Below are 7,407 nucleotides of genomic sequence, written 5' to 3' on the forward strand. Positions count from 1 at the left end.
CAAGTCAATAGGTGGCCCGCTCATCTCTGCCTGAAAAACTGACAGGCTGATCCGAGCGGGCCGATCGTGTAAAAGGGGCCTAATTGTCAAAGCTTTATTAAACAATCTGAAGTTAGCAGCCGATTGGCTCCCATGCACAGCTGCACCAGATTCTGAGCGCACCAGTTTTAGTAAATCAACCTCACAGTGCACATTTCTGTGCGATTCATAGTGTGAACCTATCTAGATTGTTAGCGGAACCCCAACTGTATCTTGAAAATATGCTTCCAATGAGATTTGGCGCAATGTGATTTGCACACATAGCCCTTGGCTATTCAAATAAAGGGGCTGCCAGAACCAGAATACGAAGGCGGGTACGGGTTCCAGTGTGCAGCTCGGGTAGGGTTGCCACCTCATCCCTTTAAACCCGGACACATATGAATTACACAGGTTCTGTAGTAATTAGACTCACTTGGTGCCTTGGCCTCAGGGATGAGGTGGCAACCTTAGCCAGGGGTCCAATACGTCCCCGTTCAGTTTTAGGTCCATTATTTTGGCTGAATTTGGACCTGAAACTGAGCCAAAGACGCACAGGGCCGTTCCGCAGCCGCCCTGGAGATCTGTCACATTCCCCTGTCATGTGAATTGGAAACACGAGTGTGTGAGCCAGCCTTAGATGTTTTTGTGTATTGTACAATGTTTAGGCCTAGTGTCATGTGTAATGAGCACACAATGGCACTGCTATCTCTGAGGTGACACAACAAGTGTCAGGCCGGCCCGGTGTGTCCATGACTCGGTCCACCACGTGACTCGGTGGGGGGGAAGAGGGGAGCACATGATGTTTTTTTTATTCTCCGTGTAATAAACACGCCGCTGTGAGTGCGAACCCCGAATAGGGGAGGTCTGGCGCGCTGAGAGCACGTTGTTGTTATGTGTGTGGCCTCGTAGTAGTGAGTGTGTAAAGGAGGAGGGAGCACTTCCCCTGTACACTATACTGCTCCGGCCTCCTGATTGGAGGAAGGCGGGTCGGAAGTCCATTTTTTTTATGCTAATGAGCTATCTGGGCTTGTAGATATTTACGTTGGTGCGGGAGCCGCCCTTCATTCACCCACATGGTCGGATTGAGGCATCATTCGCGCCACTTTTGCCCTGCTCTGGGCGCCGGGGGAGCAGAGCTCCGTCCTCTGAGGTAAGTGTTGGTGTAGCCTGTGGAGGAGAGGGGGGTGTTGGCGGTCGTGTGAGGATGGAGTAGGAGGGAGGTGTAATGCGGCCGCTGCATGGCTCAGTGTTTATCATAGTAAAGGGAGGAGAGCGCATGGCAGCCCAGAGTGCGGAGGAATGAGGGAGATTTGAAAGGCGGACTGCGGCTATTGCTGAGGGGAGGAGGACAGTCAGACCGGTGTGTGAGGGGACAGCCAGGCCGCTGTGTAAGGGGATATGGACACGGGGGGCAAAGTTTATGGCGGAACAAAGCGGGGCTGTAGGCCTTGTCTCCCCCGGGCCGGCCCTTCTACCGTCCGCTACTCTCTATTGTCTCCGGACACCTCGTTATTGTGTCCGGCGGTCTCCCCAGTGGGACAAAGCCCTTTGTGTGAGCGCCGAGTCCCGGAACTACCCGCCCCCCCCTCATCCCCCGCGTGTTATCCTCACACGAGGGGTCATTGTGTAGTAGCGGCTCCCGCAGTCACAACAATCGTCATGGCGGCTCTCCACACCGCCGCTTCACATGACCTTCTCTCCCCCCACCTCCTCCTCGTACGGCAGACATGGCCGCGATTTGTTTACATCGTCAGGCCGCTCATTGTTAGTGAGGCGCACAACACACACACACCGCAGGAGCAGCTGAGGGGACTCTGCGGCGCCATGTTAGGCGGGAGAGCGGAGCCTGTGTGTGGGGGAAGGGAAGGAGGGGGGGCTGCACTGTGTGTACACGGCTCCCTCGCAGCACGCTGCTTACTATACACTGGCCGAGGCCTCACATGGCGGTCGGTGCGGGCCAGCTTCCCTGGGTGACGCAGCAGCCTTCATGGTCGTACAGGAACTAGCAACACGTGCTGATCGGAGCAGGGCCGCAGAGGCGCGGCTCCCCCCGCACTGTCCGCCATCGTGTGACATAAGGGGCTTCCCTCCATCTGGGCCCAACACGTGCTACACCCGTCGGGATCCCTTGTGTTTGGGGCACTAGCCTGTGCTTTGTCACATGTCACTCCTCCTCTCCGCCTCTACCATGAGGTATACCTTGGACTCCTCCATGCTGGAATCCAAGCTTACAATCGGATCAGGTGACTCATGGCTGCACGTCATAATCCTTGGAAGGATGGAACTTTGTAAACAAGCAATCCACAGATGGGACAATGGATTCAACACTATACTCCCACAAAGCCTTCACCTACCTCTAGCAACCTGGGCCACTTCACACCATAGATATGCTGTTCACATGTGTTCCTGATGCATTTCTACATGCAGTTTTTTGTAGGCATTTGCAGTGTGTTTTTGATTTTCAGTGCCTTCTTTCCCCTCCATTTTTCTTCTTTACTTTGAATGGGGACATTTTATGTGCTTTACTGCTCTTCCTGTTCAGTGAAGAGAAAATGCAGCATTTTCTATTTTTATTTACTGGATCACCCTGGAACTGACTGCATGGCATGAGCTATGCCATTGGAAACCATATAACCTACTGTCCATGCACTCCTGATGTAGAAGAAAAGGCACTGGGCTGTATGTGGTATGGATTGGTCATTGGGTAGGGTTGGCTCTTCATCATTTAAAACCAAACATATTAATTACACAGGTTCTGTGGCTGATTAAGGTTATAACTAAACTGTGCTTTATATGCAGGAAATCTGCCTCAGAACCTGTGTAATTCATATGTGGTTTGTTCTAAAGGGATGAGGCGGAAACCTTACCTTTTAGGGCTGGTTTACAACACAAAACAGCACTCTGGATGCATTCCAAATGTGTTTTTATTTTCTTCAGGTTTTGTTTTCACTGTACTGGGGTCTTTGATGCGTTTTTGCCACGTCCCAGTGCAGAATCTTTTATTTTCCCTGGAACTAACCACACTGATGTGAACTATGCCACTGGAAACCATATAATCTACCACCCATGCATGTCTGATGCAAAAAATGCACTGGACTGCATGTGGCATGAGCCAGCCTTTAACTCATTTGTTCAGGAGAAGGGAACATTGGTTACAAGGCTGTTAATGTTTTTGCTTTTCTAGGCTAGAACTCCTGGCTCGGGAGAAGTTGCTTAATTATCACTCCTAGACCTATGTATTGCACACCCGTTTATATGGTATTGATTCCCATTTGCCAGAATATTCATTTTGGCCATTGGCATGCTTTAACACTCAAACGGGCCTAGCATGCACACGGTAAGCCTAAATACTATTTTCTCCTATGGGAGTTAAGGCCTCATGTGCACTGCAGCTCAAAAGCTGCTTCTATGAGCGTCTGAGCGCTTACTTTTCTCTGCCTGTCACCTCCCCTCCATCTTGGCTTATGTGTACATGCACACTATAGCATTTACAGGCAGAAAAAAACCCAGATGGTTTCCTGCCTGTAAATTCCCTGCCACTAAACTGCCTATAGTGTGCATGGACACAGGCTAACATAAAAGGGAGTTAACAGGCAGAGAAAATAAAAGCTCAAATGCCCATAGGAGCAGCTTCTTTAAGCTGCAGTGAGCATGCGGCCTTGGATGCGTCAAGTGTGTTTCTGCTCTTCAGCTCCTCCCCTGAACTCACTTGTGATCAATCAGCTTCTAACTTCAACTTGTTCAATTCAGCTTTGACAAAAGAAACCTGAGAGCCAATTGGTTTCTATGCAGAGCTGCACCAGATTTTGCTCTCTCCAGTTTTAGTAAATCGCATAGGCTAACATGTGCTTTTACAGGTTGAAAAAAAAGAATGTCTGTAAAAGCGGCATTTAGGCCTATTGTGCATGATGCCTTATAGGTATTTATATAGCAATGAGATTGGTTTTACATCAGCTGTTACCCTCTGGAAGCTTAAAATCCAAGCTGGCTGTAGATTGAAAATCGTAAAAAAAGGCTTGTATTTGCTAAAGATATGTCGACCATGCGCGCAATAAAGTACAGTAGTCGTATGGAAAAAAATTCTCCATTTGTCAGGATATTATCAATCCATAAATGGTACATGTTTTGTCAATCCACTGCACAATCAGCAGAAATTATGTAAAGATCTTTTGGCCTTTGTGAACCCTTCCACTCGCAAATTCACGTTTCTTGTGCTTATGAGGTTACATTTTAGAAAGCACCTGTGTTATAAATTCTTTATTATTTTTTCTGAATCCGCTACCAACGTTTAGAAAATCATTGGTTTATGCAGCAACATTTCTGGCATGACTTTTTTGGGGGGTGGGTTGGCTTAACATTTTGCATTTCAAGAATTCTGAGCCTACTAATATATTTTGAAAGTCAAAGGATTGAGCGTAAATGTTTTTACAACATTTTTCTATCCATGTATGGCACCTTCCTAGCACACATAGAAGGCCAATTATCCTACCACGTGTCTTTGGTAATGCAAACTCCCCATAGCTAGTATTCTGGTTGGGACTTGACCAGAGGACTCTGCTGCAAAGCTGACAGCGCACCATTAGCGCCCAGGTTAATTTACCCTGAGAAAGAAATGTCTTTTAGGGTCAATTTCTTTTCCTTCTTTCTTTCCAAATTGGCCTGGTTGGTAGATGTGTTTTTTCATTTTGCTTTAGAGCCCTAATAATGGGTCAATAACATCCAGCTGATTGCTTTATGGGTCACCAAAGGTACTTTAAGCACAAATTTGATTTTGGCTTTCTTATAGGTCAGTTCATTTTAAGTATACCCATTAGAAGACTGATAAACAAAATTTAAGACTGTTCACACTATCAAAACTAGCTTTTTTACAAGTGAATCTTGTTTCATCTGCACATAATTGCAATGCATCTTTCCTTTTTTTTATGAGCTTTCCTGACTTCCTTAGTAACTTGGCCACCCTGCCTTTTTTAAGGTCTTCATTTTACATTAGGACAAATAAATGAGCTTGTAATGTATGGGGGAAAATATTAAATGTGGTTTCTTTGTCATGACTAGATCTTCTTTTATTTTTCAGATCTGTCTAAAGAAAAGCCGTTGGGTCATCAGTATACTGTCACTGGTAATGCCAAAGTGCTTACAGTGCAGGTAGTTATTCAAGACAACCTACTGCAGTGAAGGCACTTGTAGCATTATGTTGGCAAAATTAAGCATGCTGGTGGCTGATGAGGTATATGTTGTGCTTTTTGTTCTAAGGTGCATCTAGTGCAGATAGTGAAGTAGATTAGCATCTACTGCCCTAAATGCTCCTTCTGGCATAAGAAGTACTCCTCCAATGAACTTGTAAAGTGGTGGTTTGGACATGACTGGTTTTCTGCTACTTAATGTGGTCTTCTATAAGTTTTGCATAGTTGCACTACAAGAAGAATTGAGTTGTGCAAATCTATGCAAAACTGATAGCAGGGTGCTCTATCTTCTGTAGCAATCTCATCGATGCCGCTCTTGATGGAGTAAATCTCATCAATGCTGATCTCTGAGTATTTTATGCTTTGGCTTCAGTAGTACTAAAGTGCTTATAGTGCAGGTAGTGTATAGTGTTCTACTGCATCATGAGCACTTAAAGTACTTCTGGCTGTAAATCCTCGGCCTACATCTGCTTTCCAAGTCTTACTACTTTGGTGTTCTGTTTAGTTTTGCAGGTTTGCGTCCAGCTTTTATAAGGTCTGCTGTGCAAATCCATGCAAAACTGACCATAGCGCCTCAAGTCGCCTGATGAGAAAGATATACCCCTTTCTGTGCAGGTTGGGATTGATTGCAATGCTGTGTGTTTATGTGGTATTGCACTTGTCCCGGCCTGTTGAGGATAGTTGGGATTTATCTTTTGTGATCTGTAATGCAACTTTTATTTATTTTCCTCTGTTTAAATTGATGCCTCTGTCACCAACTAGTGTTTTTAAAAATGTAAAGTTGTTTTGGACTTTGTAGTGTTTGCATATATTAAAATAGGCAAAACATTTGTAAATTTCTTTGATAACTTGGCTTTCAAATTAAAGTTTATTGACATTTATTTCTGCAAAAAGTTTATCTGTGTGCTTGCATAACCTTTTTTTAATTGGAGCATTCTGTGACTCTGCAGGGTGCTATAAAGTGCAGTGGTTCTCAACCTTGTCCTCACTCAAGTACTCTCAACAAGCCGTGTTTTGGGAATTTCTCTTGGATAAAATGGCTATCCAAAATACCAAGCCATTGACTGCTTTTATAACACCATTGCAAGATAAAGGAAAACCCGCAAACATGGACTGTTGAGGGTACTTGAGGACAGGGTTGAGAACCACTGCTGGTGGACTTTTTCTGAAAATATTAGATGCTACTCCAATGCTTCCAAATACTTGTAAACCTATGATCTGGAACAAGTAAGCAGATCGGGTCTTCTGAATTCACTGACTACTTCATTGTGTCATTAAAGTAGTAAGATCTTAGACTTCAAGGCAGCTAATTTTCTGGAGTTGGCAAAGGCAAAATCTACATAGAACGTATAGGCCTCCTAATCCTGCATAAAAGAGTAAATTATGTCAGATGTTCATTACATGTTCCTGGAAGCCAACATCAGCTTTAAAATGCTGTATGTAAAGATTGCAACTGTGCACCTAAAAGGGTTGTCCTATTTACTCCTTGAATGCTTTTAAAGCCTAACTCCAGGTTTCTTTTAACTTTTTTTAAATGGTTTATTTACACCAAGCACGTCCAAACTGTTTCCTTCACAAATACATGTGGCTACTGTCGGCACTGTGTAAACTGTATGTAGCACAAGTTATGTGCAGTGTGGCAACTTTCCGCTAACAGAATAGAGTAGGGTTGAGAACTGCTCTCAACCTTTCCCATGAAGCTTTTCATTTTTGTGAATGGATACAAGACTTCCTGTGTTGCTGAGAGGCAGACCGCTTACATCACAATCTGCACCTCAGCCAATCAGAATACATATATCCATTTGTAAAAATAGAAGATTTCCTCTGGCTGAGGTGGAGATTGAGATTTAATCTGCCCACCTCTGTAAAGTCAAAGTTCTATCCTAATGTATTCTATGCATTAAGATAAAAAGCCTTTTGTGTGCGGCAGAGTCCCATGATGTCCACATGTGTCTCAGCCATCCAAGGCTCTCCTTGCTTATTGGCTGAGACATAGCTGTGCCATTGCGCTGTCAGCCAGTCATGAGTGGGAGCGGCACAGCTTTGTCTAAATGAACTCGGGTGACATCATAGCTAGCTGCTTGCTCTGGGGGCACTTGCCAGGAGCACAGAAGAGGGAGAAGAGAATCCAGGCTGCTGTAACTAATATAACATGTTTATTATTTTTATTGGAAAAACAGCCAGAGGTAGCCTTGTATTCTCAAAA

At 44.8% G+C, this 7,407-nt stretch overlaps 1 long non-coding RNA gene across 1 annotated transcript; it reads left to right on the forward strand.

The window, feature by feature from the left end:
- The first annotated feature begins 908 nt into the window (after positions 1 to 908).
- On the forward strand, positions 909 to 6,082 carry LOC120926302. The gene is made up of 2 exons (XR_005746941.1): positions 909 to 1,168; positions 5,093 to 6,082. It is a non-coding gene; the product is annotated as an uncharacterized LOC120926302 (long non-coding RNA).
- Positions 6,083 to 7,407: the final 1,325 nt, after the last annotated feature.

This window comes from Rana temporaria, chromosome 2 (assembly GCF_905171775.1).
Source record: "Rana temporaria chromosome 2, aRanTem1.1, whole genome shotgun sequence".
Classification (NCBI taxonomy): Eukaryota; Metazoa; Chordata; class Amphibia; order Anura; family Ranidae; genus Rana; species Rana temporaria.